The 22312-nt window shown below is 45.5% G+C and overlaps 1 protein-coding gene across 1 annotated transcript in view; it reads left to right on the forward strand.

The window, feature by feature from the left end:
- Positions 1–304: 304 nt before the first annotated feature.
- The window catches only part of Niban1 (niban apoptosis regulator 1), an 85320-nt gene continuing 63312 nt past the window's right edge, over positions 305–22312 (forward strand). Inside the window, exons 1-4 of the mRNA XM_032915317.1 lie at positions 305–434; positions 5199–5330; positions 8434–8548; positions 12647–12811. The gene's annotated coding sequence lies outside the window, so the exon portion shown is untranslated. The remainder of the gene's footprint in view (positions 435–5198; positions 5331–8433; positions 8549–12646; positions 12812–22312) is intronic.

The raw sequence follows: 22312 nt of genomic DNA on the forward strand, positions 1-22312 counted from the left end.
CTGGAAGGGTGGACTTTGAGATTACTGTGATGTAGAGAATACTCTTACAGAGCAGTAGTGAGTAAAAACGTCCTCCGACCACTGACCGCGAGGTCCGTGGGGACTCTCGAGCTCTCTGGCGTGATGTTAAGTGAAGGGGTTGGAAGCGGGTGTAGCAGGAGCAGCGTTCCCAGATAACACAGGCTGCTAACAGCCGTGGTCAGCAGTGGTGTTTGGGAGATGGGAGCGGATATTCAGAGTAACTTGGTATCTCTTCTGGGAGGTACGCTTCACTTCAGAATTCTGATTTTCGTAATTTTCCAGGGAAAACGGAGGCTTCTATCAAAAACTTCAGTCCCTACTACAGCCGGCAATATTCTGTGGCTTTCTGCAACCATGTGCGCAGCGAGGTGGAGCAGCAAAGAGATCTAACGTCACAGTTTCTGAAGACCAAGGTAACCCACGAGCCTTTGACTTACATCTTTCCCTCACTGGAGAAAGGGTTATAGTTGCTAATATTTGAGTTATTTGAATTACAGTTCTTAAAACTACACTAAAATCATTTCATACCAAAAAAAAACCCTGAAAACACACACACACACACACACACACACACACACCACACACACACACACACACACACACACACACACACACACACCACACACACACACACACACACACACACACACACACCACACACACACACACACACACACACACTCACACACACACACACACACACACACACACATGCTTTCTCGTTGATGGTATGGTCTATATAAACAGAAAGCTAGAAGGATTCACATCTCACAGTGTTTTTCCTCATTGATGGTTTGGTACAGGAAATTTGGCTTGCTGTTGCGACGTTCAATCTAAAAAAAAAAAACATGATTACATTTGTTTTGGTCAACGATCAAACATGATTTCCCCCGAGTTGCCTTTGATCTAGTACATGAATTTCAAAACTCCCTACCTTCCGGTAGTTTATGTTCAGATGGAGGAGACAGACGGTAAACAGTGGAAGAAACTAATAACAGGTGATGCTAGGACAGTGATCAAAGCTTCAGACACAAATGAGGCAAGCGCAACTCTTGTCTGGGGGAAGTTGATAGGGAAGGAAGGGAGGACAGCATCGAATCTGATGACGGGACAGAGCAGGTGGGGAGAAATAGCAGTGGAACAAGAGTCCCAAGAAGATGGAGCTGGAAGTGGAAAGGTCCTCCAGCCCAGAGCCCCCAAGACTCCACGAGCTTGCCCGGAGCTCTGTGAGGGAGGGAGAGTAGTGGGCAGTGACCCTGGGGAGACAGGTAGGGACCAGAACCTGTAGGACCAAGGTAAAGACTTGGTTTTAAGAGTGACAGGACGTTCCACGGCAGGGTACAACATACAGGCCAATACAGAATTTTAAGTGTGTAGTTGGTGGCTTTGTTATTGTTATTCTTTTCCTTTTTTAATGGGCTCTCCGTGACTAGACCACGAGGGGAGAAAGGATGCGATGGCCATTGTGTGTGTGTGTATGTACACACATGTGCACATATGTACATTGTGTGTGTGCACAAATGTGTGTGTCTGTGAGTTTGGAGGAGGTCAACGTTGGGTGTCATTCCTCAAAAGGAGGAAACCTTGGTGTTTGAGACAGGATCTGGCACTGGCCAGGGTTTGCTGACAAGCATAGGCAGGCTGGCTGATGAGCCCCAGGGATCTGCTGGGCCTCTGCCTGCCCACCACTGGGATTACTAAGCATCACTTTTCAAGTGTGGCTTCTGCTTGTGTGATTAGTGTGTCACTGACTGAGGTATCTCCCAGCCTGGGAAGGAGGTAATTTTGACAGAGCTGGTGGCATCTGCTGTGAGGGAGAAGTGTAGTGTCAGCGTGGCTTTTCATGTGAGAGAAGCAAGGGAATGAAGCTGCCTTTTACTCAGAGAGGGGAAGGGGTGAGTGGAGTCAGGGGGGTGTGTGTGTGTGTGTGTGTGTGTGTGTGTGTGTGTGTGTGTGTGTGCGTGCGTGATTGTGCACTCTTGTCTACAGGTGCCAGGGTATCCAGAAATGGTGTTAGATTCCCTAGAGCTGTAGTTTCAGGTGGTTTTGAGCCATCGGATGTGAGTGCTGGGAACTGAATTTGGATCCTCTGCACGAGCAGCAAGCACTCAGTAATCACTGAGACAGTTCTCCAGTCCTGAGATGGTGATGGTGGCTGGGGTGGTGGTGCTGATGGTGGTGATGATGATGGTGGTGATGGTGTTGATGATGATGGTGATGGTGGTGTTGTTGTCTGTTGATGATGGTGGTGGTGGTGGTGGTGGTGGTGGTTCTGATCTGGAAGCCCAGTAGACAGATGGAGTCTGGGATTGTTAGCTCACAGTGGAGATCAGTAGTGAGGTGGGATGGGAGGAGGCCAGAGACTGGGTGGAAATGCACCAGTCTCAGCAGCATTTGCAGATGCCGAGGAGGAGACGTCCAGGCAAAAACACTCAGAAGAAACTCCCTGAGGAGTATGAGAAATGAGTCAGGAAAGACAGGAATGAGTGATGAGTGCGTCAGCCACTGTTGAGAGTCTGAGTTAACCAGAGAACTCAGCAGCATGGGGAACCCACAAAATAGTCTCAGGATTTAGAGAGCACATTCCAGAGCTCGAGAGATGCCCCGAAATTAAGAGCACCTGTCACTCTTGCAGAGGACTTGGATTTGAGACCTAGGACCACATGGTGGCTCACAAACACCCAGAACTCCATATCTCAAGTTCCAATGATCTGATGCCCTCTTCTGTCCTTTGGGGACATCTCACACACACACACACACACACACACACACACACACACACACACTGGGAAACATGCACATAAAATAAATACATTTAAGGAAAGGAAGGACAAGAATGCAAGTTCCAACCCTGTATGGTGGGGTGTAGCTGTAGCCTCAGCCTGGGGAGACAATGGAGGGCAGGTCACTGGAGAAACCGGAGACCAGCCTGGGCAACAGACTTCTGCTTTAAGCAAAACCAATGTAGATTCTGTTTCCGGAACCCGGAGACTGAGACACGATAAGTGAATCAGGAGACCACAGTGGCCTGAGTTTGAGAAAAGCTGGACACAGGAACTATAAGGTTGTCTTCAACCTCATTTAAAGAGACCAGAGAGGTCCATTTTATCTTTTAATGAGTCAAGATAGAGGGTTGTCAGGAGGGTCTTGAAGCCCTGGAATTTGGAATGAAATTCATTTCATCCTTTAGATGAGTCTTAAAAGAAAAAGGCCTGTCTCTTCTGCATGATTCTTATAAGTATTTTGTTTTAAAGTAAGGTGATGAGTTTTGAAGGCTAAGCAGGCCTGTTTAAAAGGGAGAAGTCAGCATGGCATTGGTGACACGTCCGACAAGGGCACATTCCGGTATTTTACAATGATAAGGATATTGTGCAGCAGAGCAGCATGCGTGCTCTCCTTCTATAGAGAACTCGATAACGAGGAGCCAAGTAGAAATTGCTGTAACTCATACACCAAGGTTAATGAGAGGCGCTCATGAATACAAGAGAGAGAACGGACTGCTGCTGGCTTGCTTTGTTCTTCAACCCAAAACATACAAAAAGCAGGAAGGTGAAGCCTGGCAGTGCGGGCACACACCCTGCATTCCAGTGCTAGGAGGCAGAGGCAGGTGGGTCTCTGTGAGTTTGAGGCCAGCCTGGTCTACAGAGTGAGTTCCAGGACAGCTAGGGCTACACAGAGAAAACTTGTCTCAAAAAAAAAAACCAAAACCAACCAGCCAACCAACCAAAGCAAAACAAAAGAAAAATGCAGGAAGACAGGCAAAGTGTTCACAACCTAGGTCTCCACTACTTTTGGAACAGGTGGGATGAGAAGGAGGTTGCTTTGAACTGTCAATTATTAATACTATTATTTGTTTGAGTCAGGGTCTCTCTGTGTACCACTGGCTGGTCTGGAACTCACAGAGTTCTATCTGCCTTCCCAGTGCCCAATGGAAGGTATGTGCCATTATATCTGATAGAACTGTCAATGTGATATATAGAATCACCTGGAAAGATCATCTTAATGAGGAATTACCTACATTAACGTGGCCTGTGGACATGTGCCTTGGGTATTTTCTTATTGCTGCAATAAGATACCATCACCAAAACAACTTATAAGAAAGAGAGTTTATGTGGGGCTCACAGATCCAGAGGGCTTGAGTTCATGGTGGTTATGGCAGGAAGCATGGCAGCAGGTAGGCAGGCAGGCAGACACACAGGTAGGCACTAGAACAGTAGCTGAGAGCTCACATCTTGAGATACAACCACAGGCAGAGAAAGAGAGACTTGGAATGGTGCCGGACTTTTGAAACCTCAATGTTTACCCTTTCCAACACACCTCAAAGCCATGCACTTCCTTCAACAATGCCACACCCACCCAATCCTTCCCAAACAGTTCCACCAAACTGGAGCCAAGAATTCAAACACATGAGCCTATGGGGTCGTTCTCATTCAAACCACCACGTTAAGTCTGTGGAGATTGTCTGAATTGTTGATTGACATGGGAAGACCCAGCATCCACTGTGGGCAGCACCACTGAGCTAAGCAAGAGAGATGAAAGCAATCAATCAAGCAAGCAAGCAAGCGAGCGAGCGAGCAAGCAAGCAAGCAAGCAAGCATCCATGTGCTTGTTAGAACTTTCTTTGCTCTTGATTGGATTTGATGTGACGAGCTGCTTCAGTTCCCCGAAACTGTGACCTGGAGCTCTAAGCCAAACAACCTCTTGATTCTCAATTGCTTTTGGAAGTCAAAATATTTTTATCACAACAACAGGAATTGAACTGGGACAATAGGAAAACAGCTGACTGATTCAAGATGGAACCTTGAGGCATGTCGGTGAGTGAGTTGCAGTGGATACCCATAATGTGAGCTCAGTACACTGCCTCAGCCAGTCACACAGTTTACCAAGTATTTAGTAAGTGCTATGTACATGCACAGGATATGCCTTCGGCCATAGGCTCCCATTCCTAATCTATACAGAGGGAAACGAAAATCAGAACAGTACCATGTTACAAGCGTCTGCACTTTCTTTGAAAGAATAAGAAGGGATCCATGGTAGCCGGAAGAAAACAACAGTGTCCCCAGGATCACCGCACACGATTTCCTAAATTATTCCTTGAATATCCTGGATAATATACTGTTCGCAAGGTGTATTGTTATCTTTTGTTGTGACAATTAATCATATCCATCTTCTTTAAGCCCCCACTGGAACCAGGAACTGTTTTGTATGAAGCTGAGCTCTCACAGTTTGCTGAGGACATCAGGAAATGGAAGGACAGATACATTGTGGTTAAAAACGATTTTGCTGTGGAAAGCTACGAGAACAAAGAGGTGAGACACGTTGCCGACAGTTCTTAGAGTAGTTTTTTAAACATTGGCTACGTTGGTATGCCCTGGCCTGGGCCGTTGACTGCTTGGATACTCAACTCAATTGATAGGTGTTTGTTGAGTGTATCTACTGTCTGTCAAATGTCTTATATGGATCTGAATGCATAGTAGTTGATCAGACACATGCTTGCAGTATAGGGAAAAAGATAGGCTTGGGAAAGCGATGGCGGGTGAGTGTGGGAGTAGCTTCAGGAGTAGCTTCCTGTTGTTAAGTGACTGGTGCTTGATGTAAGGGCTTGTTCAGCGATTGTTCATTCAACTGCAAGGTTCTTCTCAGCCCGACGTTTGCTGCTGCTCTCTGCTCTGCCTCGTCTTTCTGCTCTTAAGCATCACATCCGATGCATGGCCAGCGAGTTATTATTCAAGAAGATAGTGACTGTATTTGTAGGGATTCCAACAACGTTAGAGCAACCTGAAAACCTCAGTCCACTTAGACTTAGGGATGTTTTTTTATTTAGTTAGACTTTTTCCAGATTATTTGTCTTGTTTTTACCAAATGAAAACAACAACAGCAACAACAACAACAACAACAACAATAACAACAATGAGATTAGGAGTGTAAAACATCTATACCTGGAAGACTTAAGACTTAGTGTTTCTACTTTCTTCCCTCTTAGAGTTTATGTTCAGTTGGATCAGGAAGGACACTGAGCAGTGAAGTCTAAAGTTTAGTCACTAATTGTGTCACTAATTAGAAGTAAACTCTGGACTTAGTGGTCTTCGAGCCTCAGCTGAGCTTACAATGAGATCACATGATCCAGCAGATCCTTGAGAGCTCGTGCCATATGCATTTGTCATCCACACGCATTCTCAAGTACCCTGTGAAATGCTTGCTTGTATCAGGATTCCACTCGATCCTTAATCCGTGCTCCCAACACATTACAAATTAGCATAGGCTTTTCATAGACATCCGAGTGTCCCCTTAGATGGCTGGGAGAGGCGGAGTATCTGAAAAACATTATGGGCTTTGAATTACATCTTTGACAGTTACCAGATGCATGCCTTTCGCTAAGCTACATATGGCCTGTAGTCTCGGTTTCCTCTTCTGCAGACTGGCAGGGGTAGCTCCTTAGAATGAAATAGAATGCACTGAAGCACTGAGCATCTGGCTAGCCCACGGTGTAGTCCAGGACAGAGCAATCATTCCTGTGCCTGCTACTAACTAACTGAGAAAGCTCGTTATCAGATTTATTGAGTCTTTCAACACATTTGACAGTAAATGAATTTTCTTGGTGAATTAAATCCCTGTGACTTTTCTTTTTTTCTTTTTTCTACTTTCAAAGATGTTCCCCCCCAATTTGAAATTTATTCTTTAGTTTCACTGCTCATTATTTTCAACTAATCTAAGTTATAAAACTATGATGAGTACATTTGATCACGATTTGATATTTCTAAAAACCACCTGGGTATTTAAATGAAAAGTCCATGTAGCCTATCACCGTCATTTGACATTATAACAATAAACATCCTGTTGGTTAATTTATAGACGTATTTTCAAAAATCACACATAAGAGACATTAACTATTTATAAATGTCTTGTTATTTTATTGCAAGTCCAATTTGATGTTGAGCACAGGAGCATCAAAGCTTTCTCGTTTCCTAATTCATCCCTATTACCCTCACGTTTGCTGGGGACTTGACAGATACAAGGATGCGTCTGGAATCCGTCAGTCATGACTGGGTTGGTGCACGCAATTCGACCTCTGCGAATTTGAGTTTTCTCACTTGTAAAATGGAGATAATATCATAGTGCTGTCTTGAGAATCAAATGATAACATGTATAGACACTTATTATAACCACAAACAAAATTCATAGTGGAGTCCTGTCTGAATCAAATCACTTCACACTATCCTAAAACCGTTCCAAGATAGATCCCCCTGTTAAGCTCTGGGTCCCCAGTGTGTGTAAACAGTTGATCAGTAGTTCTTCCAAGTATTAAAACAAGTTTCATAGCACTCAGCGTTTGTTTTGTTTGGGTCTCTCCAGGCACCTCTTAGAGATGGAGCATGTGTTATGGTTATTTTGAGCTTGTTGCCCGGATCGATGTTATTTTAGTTATTCCCCAGGGCACACTTTAGATTGTGGGTCCCACAGTTTCTGGGTTTCAACTCTCAACTTGCTCTCAAGTTAGGACTTTCAGTAATTTGTCTTGACAATCAGCCTGCTGGTGGGATACACACACTTGCACTTCACCCCATTCCTTGTCCCTGGGTGTGTCAGCATAGGCACTCAGCAGGGGCGATGGATTTCATTCAGGTTTCTCAGACAGCAGAATGCCTTATCTGCCTGACAGAATGTCTTCTGATGTCATAAAACTGCACTTCAATTCCAATGACTTCACTGCAAAACATCCAGTCACAGTCACATCTGAGGGCAAACGGTCACACATTTTGTTATGGCAACATTTTTGTGTTTTTGCTGAAACTCCATGGTAGTCATTGTAGTTTCGTATCCACAGTTTCCCTCAGCATCATAAGCCCACACCAGCTGAATACTTTGTTACTTCGTGGAGTGTGTGTGTGTGTGTGTGTGTGTGTGTGTGTGAGAGAGAGAGAGAGAGAGAGAGAGAGAGAGAGAGAGAGAGAGAGAGAGAGAGAGAGAGAGAGAGAGACAGAGAGAGAGAGAGAGGGGAGAGGAGAAAGGGAAAGGGGAGGGAGAGAGATTGCCAACCTTGTGGTTATCAGAATGAGTCAGGCACATCAATGTCTGAAGCAATGAACGTGATATAGACATAAAGATATTACTGATATTCCAATTTTTCATTTAAGAACACATTTCCTGTGAATCTTCCTGAGATTAGGGACTCTGGTTTCTCATGCTAGGAGTGACCATTAAACAGATGTAGGAAAAAATACCACCTTATAAGCAGCAAGAATGCAAACATAAATAAATAGACAGACAGACAGATAGACAAACCTAAATAACATAGTGTGGGGATATCTACTGCTGAGTATATATGTCAAGACTTGTTTGATTTTTCCAATTTCTGGTGTTTTCAAAAATATGTATTGGGGGAAATCATGTATTTCCTGCCTTTTCTTCTAGGCCTATCAGAGAGGAGCTGTTCCTAAAAGCAGAATTCTTCCAGCTGGTGGCAAGGTGTTAACCTCGGAAGAGGAATATAGTCTCTTATCGGATAAGCATTTCCCAGACCCCACTGGTGAGTCCTCTGCTTTCCCCTGAACTTCCTTTGTGTAGGCAGACAGCAGTCCTCAATGAGGGAGAACTGTGTAGGTAGACCACCAAACCTCCATGAGAGAGACAGGTTCCTTTCCAGAGACAACTGGCATTGTCTGGAGATTTGGAAGATGTGTGTTGTAGACGATGCTGTTAAACTGCCTACAATGCACAGGGTAACCCTGACGGTGACAGATGAATGGCCTAAGGTACCATGAATGCCAGGATGTTACTGTGAGTCGACATAATCCTTTTCCTATTACTTCACCTTCACTCAGTCACACAGGCACTTACTGTGTCCCTGGCACATGGAAAGTGTGTTCCTGGTCAGATGCCTTGGACCTTCAGGGATACACTGTAGAATTTGATAACAACACTTAAGACAGCAGACACAAACAAGTCCGGGATCTGGTGTGAACTGCACAATTTCACTTTTCAGTAAGCAAGTCTGGATCTGTTAGGGGTTATTATCTAATTTTTGCTGTGATATGCAATAAAATGGTCTAACTGCTTTAAATAGCAGTTGCAGGGACTCAGAGCTACCGAGGAAAAGAAAGCCTTGCCTTTGTTCACCAGTCTATAAATAATGCTGAGTGCTATAGGAAGAGCATTGGCCTGAGAACTGGGGGCTGCTTTTCGACGCGGCTCCCATCGTGCCGCTTAGCGAATGTTTTCAGCGGAACCAGTTCTGGGTGCCTCTGGCTTCTGTTTCTCCGGCTTTAAAATGGAGCTTCGAGCTTGAAAAACATGGAAGGAGTCTTCCCAGCTTTAAAGTTCTTGGATTCTCATCCATTTTACTTATTTTTAGGTAGAGAAGATGATGGATTCTACATAGGCTAAATAGGGCATTTCATAGAAATTCATGAAGTGTGCATAATGTAATCACCCCGTCCGCCTTGGTGTAAATCACACAGCTCATTCATTACTTGCTTTCTTGAAGGGAGCCCTGGATCTTATTAATGGGCAAGAACATTTCATTAGAATTTATGGAGAACTCTATAATCATTCCGTCAGTGGTTATTCTGGTATAGATCGCTAAGTGTGGTGCTTTTAATAATACAATTACAGGGAGTACATGGACCATAAACCTAGATTATCAAATTATTCTAAATAATTCAAGCTAACACAAGGTTTTATGTGCCCCCCTACCTGAGACTGTGCATGATATTTTCTTCCAACAACTAACCGCCTATCTGCCATGTTGGGTGTATATCTATCTGGCACTGAAAGGTATCCCAGCATGTTGACCCTTGGGAATCTCTCCAGAGCTTTCCAGTGTGATCTGGCAGAACAGACGGTGCACTTATGGCTTTATTGATGAAATCATATCAGAAGGAATGAAAAACACCAGGCCGTGTGACTCACGCCTAGATAGCCCAGGGCTCCGCACACAGTCATTCCGATGACTATTTTTATTGTGTGGTGTGGCCTGCTGGGTTTTAAATACAGAGTGCTCCACAGTGGATCGCTTGTGATATCCTTGTAACTCGCCTCAGAAGGAAAATGCAGACGGGCGGAATCTCGAAAACTGTTATGGAAGGTTTGGCGAGAGGTAGCTAGAGGCCGAGAGGCTGTGGTCAATGTGGGAGGAGTTAGCTTCCCTTGAAGAAGGCACCGGAGGGTAATGGATGAATAGGCGTTCTTTGTGGAATGTTCAGCCAGGGTGACCTGTCAAAAGGGTCCCTGTGCTTCACTACAGTGAGTCACTTGTTTGGTGTTTGATTCGTTCGAATCCGGTTTACGGCATGCAATGAAACTCTAGTTAAATATGCAAGGTTTTATTATTTTCATTCAAGCATGTGAGTGTTGCCCCAGGGTTAGTGTGGCAGGTCCACATACCTGTCAACAGCTTGGGCTCTTCTGGCTTTCTCCTCTATTTTCCCCAGGTTTGGGCACTTATAGCACTTATCATTCTAACATGGCTACTGGAGCTATGACTTCTTTCAGATAGCAGGGGAGGAAGAGGAGGATGCGGTTCCATTCCTTAAGGGTGGCCGCAGGAGGTGTGATATGTCCATTCAGGTTATTTCCCACTGGCCAGCACTTAGGAGCAGTGAGCTACCATACTACAAGGGAAGCTGGGAATGTGTGTGACGTTGTCATCATCCAAAACGTCTTGCTCAATTAAAAGATAAATGGCTTCAAGGAAAGGGAGTCTCTTCAATGTGTAACTATGTGTGTGTTTGTGTGTGTGTTTGTTTGTGTGCACCTTGATTCCTTCCTCTGTTGTGGTTTTGTGCCAGGCACTGGTGGGTCCAACTCATGTTCCCCAATAATTCTGTCTGTTGCCTTCAGATTTTGAGAACAGTAGGACCAGGCTCCTGTACGTGTCTTAAAGAAATCTTACCTTGTATTATTAATTTTCCAGTAGCTGATAGAGTTGTGAAAGCATGCCTTATGGTTCATATCCAGTTCTTGGCATATCTAGCATGCTCTAGCCTCTTAGATGGTCTTTCCTTTCTTTCCTGGAGACCGGAGCTCACAGAACACTGTGTCTTCTGTGTGCCCCCCAAGACCCTAGAGAGAAGTTGGATCTTTTAACCAAGTGTGCTGTCATGTGATAGGGATGCAAAGGGATGGGGTAGGCCCTTCCCTTCCTTCCCCTTCCCTTCCCTTCCTTCCTTCCCTTCCCTTCCCTTCCTTCCCCTTCCCTTCCCTTCCCTTTCCTCTCCTCTTTCCTTTCCTTTTTTGAGACAGGGTTTCTCTATGTAACAGAGCCCTGGCTATCCTGGACTTGCTTTGTAGAACAGACTGTCCTTGCCTGCTTCCAGTGCAGGGATTAAAGATGTCTGCCAGCATGCCTGGCCTGGGGTAGGGTTTTTGAAGAGGGACATGGTTTCATATGAGTTTCTCAGAATTGATTTTGAAGAAATAGTTAAGCATTCCTGTGTGTGCTGTGTACGTGTAGAATTGAGCCCTGATATTGGGCAGCTACTCTACTATGGAACTAGACCCACAGCCTCCAAGTCTTGTCCTCTCAGGACTACTAAAACTTTCTAGACCAACAGAGCATATCTGCTCACTCAACGTGATTAAGTTGAATGTCTTCTAGGTTTGTACAACTCTGCTATGGGCTGAGGATACAAGAATATGCCAGAAGTGGACTCTACCCTCTAGGATATACTGTTCAGGGAAGGAAAGGTACCCCTGAGAATCAAGAATCGGGGCTCATTTACCCACCCTTCCTCCCCAGCGAGTGCCAGGCATGGAAGGAAAGTCTCATATTTTAGGAGAACCGTAGAGAGCACATAGTCCCGTCTGGGTGTGTCAGGTGCCAGTGAGGGCTTCCCAGAGGAGGTGACTCGTAAAGCACCTTATGAAGGATGAAATGCTTTTTCTCTAAAAGAGCATGATGGGAAAGAAAAAGGCGATACGGTTTGTGAGAATAATCTAAAGTGTACAATGGACAGACACCAGCTGGAGGGATAAAGACCAAGAGTGTAGGGGACCAAGCATAGAGCTGGACAGGTGCCAACCTTATCAGGGAGATAGAAGGGGACAAAGGAAGCCACAGCATGCAGACGACAGTTTGTTCTGTTTTGTTTAAGAAGACATGATGAGAAGCAGGAGAGGTGCACTCCTGGAAATCAGTGGGAGGGAATGGTGTCCAATGAATGGGTTGCCAAAAGCAGCGAGTGCTACAGATCAACTTAAAAGGACAATTACGAGTAGATGAGCTGTGTGCCCAAGATGGCCTTAGTGACTTCAGTCATTGGGTTCAGGAGCTGGTGGGGCAGGAATCAGACTGTCCTGAGAAAAGAAATGGCCGTTCAGTCAGCAAACGTTGCTCAGCAGAGGAAGAGACTTGGGTAACCAGAGCAAGGAGCAGGTGAGCCTCAGAGGCAGTTCGGGGTGCCGGTCTTCGGAGACTCAACGGCTTGTGTCTCTCTGTGGAGGAGTAGACTATACCTGTGGGAAGGAAATGCTGGGCTGGCAATAGGCTTGAGAGATGAACCCCATTTCCCCACCATCTTGCTATCCTGTTGGCTGCCCCCAAGTACTTTTACAGACTGAGTGTTTGAAACACAGACTCACCCTTTAAAGCTATCTAAGACCCTCTGTGCTTCCATTATTTTCCCAGCTTCCAGTGAGAAGAACTCTCAGCCCTTCCTGGTCCTACCCAAGGCATTCCCAGTGTACCTGTGGCAGCCTTACCTTAGGCACGGCTACTTCTGTTTCCACGAGGCTGCTGAGCAGCAGAAGTTCAGCGCTCTTCTCAACGACTGCATCAGACACCTGAATCACGGTAGGCTCCGCTGCCCTCTTCTCTAATGGCCGCCTTTTCTGAACTGCTTTGCTTTGTCATCTGCAAGCGTAACTCTGAGAGGACATTGCCATAGGGAAGGGAAGGAGGGGGCTATGAGCAGGGAGCTTTGGGCACAAGGAGCTCAGTGGACAGAGCTTAGAGCAGTTCTACAATAGCTAGTGCAGGCCCATTCCAGAGTATTCTCTGGTTATTCATTATCCTGGCCACGCCATCCGTAATATAATTCTTCCTGCTCCTTTCTCCTGGTGTTTTCATTTTTGTTTGTTTGTTTTAGGGGATTGATTGATTTTTTTTTTTTTTTTTTTTTTTTTGCCTACAGGGTCTTGCTAGGAAATGCTAGCTGACCCTATAGTCACTATGCAGGCCAGACTGGTCTTGAACTCATAGTACTCCTCCTGCCTCAGTCTCTTGAGCCCTGGCATAATGAACATGTAACAGCATGCCCAGTTTTCCCGGTGCTTTCAATGATTTGCCAGCTTTAAGAATGTGCCAGCTGACCCTTTACGACACTTTCCATCCATTTCATTTTTCATTTCCGTGTAAGAGTTACTCAATAAAGATCAGCAGCACGGTCTGTTGTAAGCTAATACTTGCTATTCAATTAGCAGTCTCGTTGGTTAGCTTCCTGTCACTGTAGCAAGTGACGTTTATGTTGGTTTACATTTATTTTGGTGATGGTTGTCTGGGTTGATTGGGTTTCTTGTTTGTGATGAGACCGTGACTCTCAGCAAAGAGGGAAGTGACAGAGAGGAGGGGGTGAGGGTCTCATAATCTGCTTCAAGGACAGGTTCTCAAAGACCCCTGGCCATGCTGCATATTTCAAAGATTCTACTATAAGTACAAAGATGGGGACCAAGCCTGTAACACAGAGCCCTTAGGAGGACTTGCCCAGACCACAGAGGCAGTTCTTAAAGCTTGAAGGGGTGTAAGGATCCCGGGGGAAACCTGATCAAAAGTGGGGAGACAGCTCGGTGATGATGGGTGCTTCCTACTCTCACCAAGGAGTTCAGTCCTACCACCCAGGTTGGGAAGCTCACAACTCCTGTTACTCCAGCTCCAGAACCGTCAGACCCTCCTCTGGGACCTCTGTGGACACCTGCAGGCATGCGCACAGACCCCCACAGACACAGGCACATAATTTAAAAGAAAACAACATTCAAAACTTAACTAAAACCCAGGAGCTTGGGCACTGCCCTCAGACAGTCTAATTCACTGTGATTGGCGGGAGGTGGGATTTCCAAGCCATGTTGCCCTGCACACTCGAAGTAGCATGGCTTTAGACAGCATTATTTGCTTTTAGGTCTGGATTTACTTATCTATCTGTAAATAAAATTTTAAAGAGGATTTTTCATCCCAATGTGTCATTTTTTTGACACTTCTATATGAATGTAGGCCGCATGTGTGAATGGGCTTGCAGAACGCTGACCTGCGTTCCTTGGCGGTTGGAAAGGCGAGCAGTCGAATGTCACAGAGGGGCTTAGTGTGTGCCAGCCCCGTAGGGGTGTGGAGTAATGAAGCCTGCAACGTCTTCCCTTGGGAGTCTAAATGCAAACGGACGGAAGAGCAAGCTCACCCACACATCCTAATCGATGGCAGCAAAGATAATATGTTAAAGAGTAACTAGAAATCCTGGCCAAGTGAAGACGCATGTCCGGATGATCCCAGCTCTGACACAGCTTAACTTACGATTTCCCGGATCACGATGGTGCAAGAGCTGTACCCGTCATGGCTGGCTGGCCCTGTGCACTGTGATGCTCTCTGTCTCGAGGCTGACAAGAGCTCTCTCGGCCGTGTCACCGGAGCATTTTGGACATTGCGTTTTGTGGTTTTGCAGCCAACCGGTCCATGAGACACCCACCTGTCCCTGTACAGGAGGAAGGTGGCACTTTATTGTCACATCATCTTTGAGCAGATGATTATACTCAGCTGTAGGCTTAGGTGAGTCGTTGAACATGGTTAAAGTAGGCCAGGCTAAGCTGTGCCAGGCTAAGCTGTGCGGTAGGTGAAGTGCATTGCATGCATTTCTTTCTTTTCTTCCTTTCTTTCCTCCCCCACCCCCAAGCCCCTGCCTCTCTACAGTCTGTGTAGACTTTACTGTCTGCAACTTACGCTGTAGACCAGGCTGGCCTTGAACTCACCTACCTCTGCCTCTCTTGTGCTAGGGTTAAAGGTGTGCACCACTACCCCCCAGCTACATGAGATGTATTTCCAACTTACAGTGGACCCCACTGTAAGGCAAAGAACATCTGCATGGGTGTGGGGCTGAGGACACACTAAGTAAGCACTTTGTCCAGTCCTGAGCAATGCCGTCAGGCTTGTACAGAATTTTAAGTCTGTTTTGCAGGAGAGGTTTCCTGAGCTGAGTCACAGTCAAAACTGCCCCCACCACGCACACTACAGCTAATTTTAATATACAGGAATTTTTCATGTTTGGAGATGTCCCTGAGACTCTCAGTGCCACTGAATGACAGCCACTGGTGCTGCATCTCAACAGTTCTTGGTTGGTTTGTACATACGTATGTATGCATGTATGCATGTATGTATGTATGTATGTTCATATGTATGTGTGTATAGGTATGTACGCATGCATGTATGTTTGTATGTATATATGTATGTTCATGTGTGTTTGTATGTATGTGTGTATATGTATGTATGTTTGTTTGTATGTGTTTGTATGTGTGTATGTGTATATGTGCGTGTATGTATGCATGCATGCATGTATGTATATATATCTGTGTACATGTATGTGCATGTTTCATGGCATACATGTGGAGATCCGATGGTAATTTGAGGAGTCTGTTCTTTCTGGCTACCATTCTGGTTTTAGGGCTTAAACTCATTTTGTAAGGCTTGCTAGCAAGTGTCCTTACTGGGTGAACCGCCTTGCCAGATCCTAATTCTTGACTTTAATGCATGTGTCAATAGAGGCTAATAAAAAAAAGTCGTAACTCCATTTTGCTACAACAACTCCAAGTAATATAATATGGACTCTTAACTAGAGCCTTATGAAAACGATTCCCTTATTAGTATCGTGCCTGTGTCTTTAATATTTTAGAGTCAGATTCTTGCCGGGCACTAGCTCAGTTTTCAATATACTTAGAACCTCTTGGGTCTTGGTCTAGTGAGAACACACAGCTGGCCCAGAACGCAGGAAATACAAAGTTGCACTGAGCAGAGAATGTGTTCTGCGGAGTCAAAAGGGACTTGCTACATTCCCCATTCCTTGTACATAATAGGAGTTTCTCTGGGGAGTTTTGGATGGTGTGGAGCCTGCATTTAGACACCATTTATGGAAGGTCTGAGTCAATCAGAACCCAGCTCTGCTCTCTAGGATGTTGTCAAGGCATGAAGACAATGGAGTCTAGTTATATTTCTCTGGTCTGTGGCATATTCTTCGAACCAAAGACCATTTGTTCCCCACTGGGTCTCTGCGCTGACAACTGGGCATAGGCCATCATAGCACGACAAAGAGCAATCCTCAGTTGTTGCAGGCCAATGAGATCATGGGGCTTTCCCATCTTGCCCCATCCCCTGATTTTTCCCCTTGTGTTTGATGGCACAATGTACCACTGTTTTTACTGAATCACTTTTTCTGTCCCAAGTCCCTACCTATTATTCATTGTGTAGTCTTGAATAAGCCATTAAGAGGTTTTCTCAAGCTGTCAGTTCACTGTATTTGCCAGAGTTGTTCCCAGGGGCTATAAAACACTGCCTGTGACCAGGGCCTGGGCCTCGGAGCAGGACTGTTTGCTGTTGTCATTGCTCCATTGACTCTAAGGCCACCACACAGCTCTACTGAGAACTGGGTCCTAGATATCTGAGTGAAGTCAGCTGCTGTTGACCCCACATGGCTTCTTGAGATGTGTTCCCTCGTGCTCAGGTTAGCCCACTTGTCCCCTAGTGCTCAGGTTAGCCCACTTGTTCCCTAGTGCTCAGGTTAGCCCACTTGTCCCTAGTGCTCAGCTTAGCCCACTTGTCCCCTAGTGCTCAGGTTAGCCCACTTGTTCCCTAGTGCTCAGTGCTCAGGTTAGCCCACTTGTCCCCTAGTGCTCAGGTTAGCCCACTTGTCCCCTAGTGCTCAGGTTAGCCCACTTGTTCCCTAGTGCTCAGCTTAGCCCACTTGTCCCCTAGTGCTCAGGTTAGCCCACTTGTCCCCTAGTGCCTCAGCTTAGCCCACTTGTCCCCAGTGCTCAGGTTAGCCCACTTGTCCCTAGTGCTCAGCTTAGCCCCCTTTTCCCCTATTGCTCCGGTTAGCCCACTTGTCTCCTATTGCCCGACTTAGCCCACTTGTTCCCTAGTGCTCAGGTTAGCCCACTTGTCCCTAGTGCTCAGCTTAGCCCACTTGTCCCCTAGTGCTCAGGTTAGCCCACTTGTCCCCTAGTGCTCAGGTTAGCCCACTTGTCCCCTAGTGCTCAGGTTAGCCCACTTGTTCCCTAGTGCTCAGCTTAGCCCACTTGTCCCCTAGTGCTCAGGTTAGCCCACTTGTCCCCTAGTGCTCAGCTTAGCCCACTTGTCCCCTAGTGCTCAGGTTAGCCCACTTGTCTCAGGTTAGCCCACTTGTTCCCTAGTGCTCAGGTTAGCCCACTTGTCCCCTAGTGCTCAGCTTAGCCCACTTGTCCCCTAGTGCTCAGCTTAGCCCACTTGTCCCCTAGTGCTCAGGTTAGCCCACTTGTCCCCTAGTGCTCAGGTTAGCCCACTTGTTCCCTAGTGCTCAGCTTAGCCCACTTGTCCCCTAGTGCTCAGGTTGGCCCACTTGTCCCCTAGTGCTCAGCCCACTTGTCCCTAGTGCTCAGCTTAGCCCACTTGTCCCCTAGTGCTCAGCTTAGCCCACTTGTCCCCTAGTGCTCAGCTTAGCCCACTTGTCCCTAGTGCTCAGGTTAGCTCAGTGCTCAGCTTAGCCCACTTGTCCCCTAGTGCTCAGGTTAGCCCACTTGTTCCCTAGTGCTCAGGTTAGCCCACTTGTCCCCTTGTTCTCAGGTTAGCCCACTTGTCCCCTAGTGCTCAGCTTAGCCCACTTGTCCCCTAGTGCTCAGCTTAGCCTACTTGTCCCCTAGTGCTCAGCTTAGCTCACTTGTCCCCTAGTGCTCAGCTTAGCCCACTTGTCCCCTAGTGCTCAGCTTAGCTCACTTGTCCCAAAAATGTTGGGTCCAAATCACTCTAGATATTCATATCCATGAATTCCAAATCCAGATGCACTTCTGTTGCATCTAAGAGGCGCGTATATTTAACTTTGACAAAGGTCCCGTCTACACGCTCTTCTTGTATACTATGGCTGTCAGATGACAGGTGAGGACAGTTGGAGGATCTGTGGTCCTTCGTTTTACTAAGGAGCTCCGAGTATGTGGATACAAGATGATCTCACAAAATTAATCTTTACAGGACATCCCGTTCCAACTCAGTTACGGCATGGCGTTCATGTACAGTAGCTGCTGCAGATTCCGCACTGCAGTCCCTGACCACGGCGGGTGCCACAGAGGGAGATTTATATTTCCAAGATGTGTGGAGGCAGCTTTCTTATGCTCCTTCACAAACACAGAGCTAAACACAGGCTGTGTGGATGACGGTCACTGTTAGCGTGTACCTGCTTCTCCAACTCTGGAGATGCAGGAGAGGGGGGCCATGTTCCTGGCAGGATGGATAGGATAATTGCGAGCTGAGTAGCAACACAGATTATGGACCACTAGAGGAACTGAAGGAATTCTGTGAGCTAGAGAGCATGGATGAACAAGAGGAGATGGGGGAGGATGACGAGATGGACTGGATCCAGCTGGAAAGGGGCTTTATATTATAGATTAAGAATGTGGACCTCCCCCGAAGAATTGTAAGCCCGTAAGTGACACGATCCTTGCTTACTATCAAGGGGGTCAAGGTGACTGCAGCACAAGTGGCATAGGTGGGAGACTAATATTTTGTGGTGCCAGGAGGTCACAGGAAGTTTGGGTAGGAAACAACAGTTGGCTGTAGACTGCACCAGGCAAGGGCATGAATTAATGACAAAAGTCATCATTAAAGAGGCATCATTCTTGCCCTGAATTATTTGGGGAGAAAAGAGAACATGGAATAAACACCATGGAGTAGACACTGCATGGGTGGTGATTCGGCAATAGATGTGAATGCTGGCAGCTTCCTTCAACAGTGCTGTGCTAGCCCGAAGGATGCTGCATTAACCTGGAGGACAGCCAGGACCTCCACTAAGCCAAGTGCCTGTGTTTATTCACATCATCGGGAACACTCAGGGAGGGGGGACTGTAGAATATCTGGGAAATATGAGGGCAATGGGTTGAAAACACCCAGAAGAACCCAGAGGATTTAGGCTAAGAGAACACAATGATATAACTCAGGCCACCCATGTGACCTCCAAGGGCTTTGGTGGTGGTCGAGCCAGGCTGAATGTGACGTTATAAAGCAACTGCATTTTAGATTTGGTTGCTTTGTCAGTGTTGTATGCCCCAAGCTCTTATCTAGAACTCCCCTGTGAAATCAAACTCTTTTATTATATTTGATTTTGACACTTCACATTTTTAGGTGTTCAATACACGTTGCTGAGTTAAATTGGATTTCAGAACAGAAAAAGACTTTACAATTCAAATGAGATGCAGCCAATCCCTTTGCTGTGTTTATTTCGGCGTGGTGTTTTACATTTTCCAGCACTCTTGGTGCACATCTCGGGTTTATTTTCACTGACTTAATGTCTACACACAGTCTAGAGATACCTACAGGGCAAGTTTATTGCTCGAGAGACTGTCTGGTCTGGGCACCAATCAATTCTAACTGAAAATACAGAGTGAGTTTTATTAGGTAATCAATGAGGACATACTTGTGAATTTGTGTCAGCCATGTTTATAAACAAACAGATCCAGGAGTTAGAAAATTCTAACTTATGCCTAATCATTTTTGGTCAGTGTACTTCAAATAAACAATATTGGGAGAAACCAAATTAGAAAACAATCAAACAAAACTTTTGGTGGGGGGTGTTGACACAGGGTGTCTCTGTGTAGCCCTGACTATCCTAAAACTTACTACATAGATCAGGCTGGCCTTGAACTTACAGAGATCCACTTTCCTCTGCCAGCCAAGTGCTGGGATTCAAGGCATGTGCCCACCACTGCCTAGCTTTTTCCCCCCTTAATTTTATGTGCATTGGTGTTTTGCCTGCATGTATGTCTGTGTGAGGGTGTCAGATCTTGGTTACAATTGTGAGCTGCCATGTGGGTGCTGGGATTTGAACCTGGATCCTCTGGAAGAGCAATCAGTGTTCTTAACGACTGAGCCATCTCTCCAGCCAAAACACAATTTTTATAAATAGCACTTTGAATGCTTTGACTTGCAATCACACAGCTGTGAACCTCGAAAACACACACACACACACACACACACACACACACACACACACACACACACACACACCCATTACAAGCAGGGCACAAAGTGTTTGGTAACTACTCTTTCCTAAAAATAGGATGTCAGTGTCTTGGCTTAGGAGGGGTGCTTTTAAAGAAAAATCCCTCAAACTTGCTCTCTCTGCACAGACCCCCTCTCTCTGAGTTTTGCTTGTGTGTGTTGTATGGCGTGGTTAATAATCTATAATAGCAAATACTTCCCTTTATCCCCCTGTGAGTGACACAGTCTGGAGCAGTCACAAAGGTCCTCAGAGACCTGGGATGTGTGGCTTTCTTGGTTAGTGGCATTATTTGAGCTGACCTTGCTATTCTGTCCACTGGTTAAATATGACCAGATCACTTAGCTTACATAGACCTGGAATATAAAGTGTTTGATAAGTGTAGGTTGCATGCTAGTTAAATGTTATGGAGTTAGGATGTAACTGTACCTGATTTTGTACAATTTAAATGTAAATGTTTTACCGTGCGCATCTCTGGAACACCGTGGATATCATTGATCTCAGACATGCCTTCATAAAGCTTCTGCTTTTGGTTCTAATTAAATTCATGTTCTCAAAGCAGCATGAGAGCTGGAAGGGGAAGGGAGGTCTCCCCCAGAAGCTAGAACACTAGAACTGTGCTGCTTGGGCATTCGGGGTCATTTCCCCAGCATAGGCTTGGTTTCTTGGCCTCTGAAGCCTTGGTGCCTAAAGCCACCTTGCCAGGGAATTACATTTGAATACTTCTTGTCAAACAGTATCATTCCTGGGGCAGCAGCCACTCTTTCCCACTTCTGCTGAGCTAAAGAGCTGTCTTGGCATGAAGGTCTAAAACAATGTCATTATAATAGTTAAGGCTTACCAATCAGACCAATAACACACACAATTAACCAAGCAACAAATTGAAAGAGTTAATTTAAAGTCTTACACCATTAAGATTGGGTATATTCCAAAAATCAATGGATTTATTTTTTATATTATTATTGCCTGTAGGAAAATTTGAATAGTTTTCTAGTTTTTTGTAGTTAGGACATGTTAAGATTGAAACTCACTCAGAGTGAGAGATTGTGTGGCGGCTGCCTCATGTGACAGTGTGGTGAGCATTATGAACGGATTCTATTTGGCATATGTTTCTTCTAAAAATCAGCGCTTAGGAGAATTTGGAGGAAGTCCTGGTACACTGTGGAATGCTGAGCTGTACATTCCTCGTCCCGTGCTGTGAATAGATTTGGAGGGTGAGGGAGGAAGAGCCCTGACCAGGAGCTGTGACTCCTCCTAGTAGTTGTTTAGAGGCTTTTATGTTAAATGTTGAGTGTGTGTGAAAGAATGTGGTGACCTATTCAGCAGGTGTTAGGAGCACTGCCGTTAACGCTGATGCCTCTCGCTGTCTTTTCTCTGTCCTTCCTCCCACCACAGGCCACCCTGGGTGGTTTAGTGCTGTTTTTCTCCATAGTAGCCTAATCTCATTTAGCATGCTTTAAACCTTATCCACACAGCATCTGACCACGTCTTCTCCCATGATCTCTTTATTAATGTTCTGCGCTTGCGTGATTGCTTGTACCAGCCACTGACGTTCCGTGCTAAAGCTAGTCCACTGTACTAATATGCTGTAATTTCTAAGACTCAGTTAGCTGTTGACAGGGACCTGGGGTGTTCCCATTTGTTTTTCAGAAAGCCACTGTGAGAACTTTCCAATAGTTCTTGTTTATAGGAGTTTGATTTTTATTTCGCCTATTGATATCTTAAGGAATTTTCTTCTCATCTATATTCGTGAGGGTATTTGGTATGTAAGCTTCCAGTTGGTTAATGAGATTCTAAGGTCTGGCTCTTAAGGTCATTTATGCTGTTACAAAATGGACCGGAGGGCTGGGCATGCGTATAACTTAGTCGTCGAGCATGAGGCCCTGGGTTAGATCCTGAACTAACCGTGCTCCCTAAAGAAAGTTAGAAAACATTCTTGCTCCTCTTGCCTCATTTTTTTTTTTTTTACAATAAAAAGTAGTTTAGATAAGACTGGAATTGTTCACGTTTAGTACTGGTAAACCTTTCACATGAATGTATGTTAGCTTAACTTTCTTCTTAAAAAATAATAACTTATATTT

This window comes from Rattus rattus, chromosome 10, assembly GCF_011064425.1.
Source record: "Rattus rattus isolate New Zealand chromosome 10, Rrattus_CSIRO_v1, whole genome shotgun sequence".
Taxonomy (NCBI): Eukaryota; Metazoa; Chordata; class Mammalia; order Rodentia; family Muridae; genus Rattus; species Rattus rattus.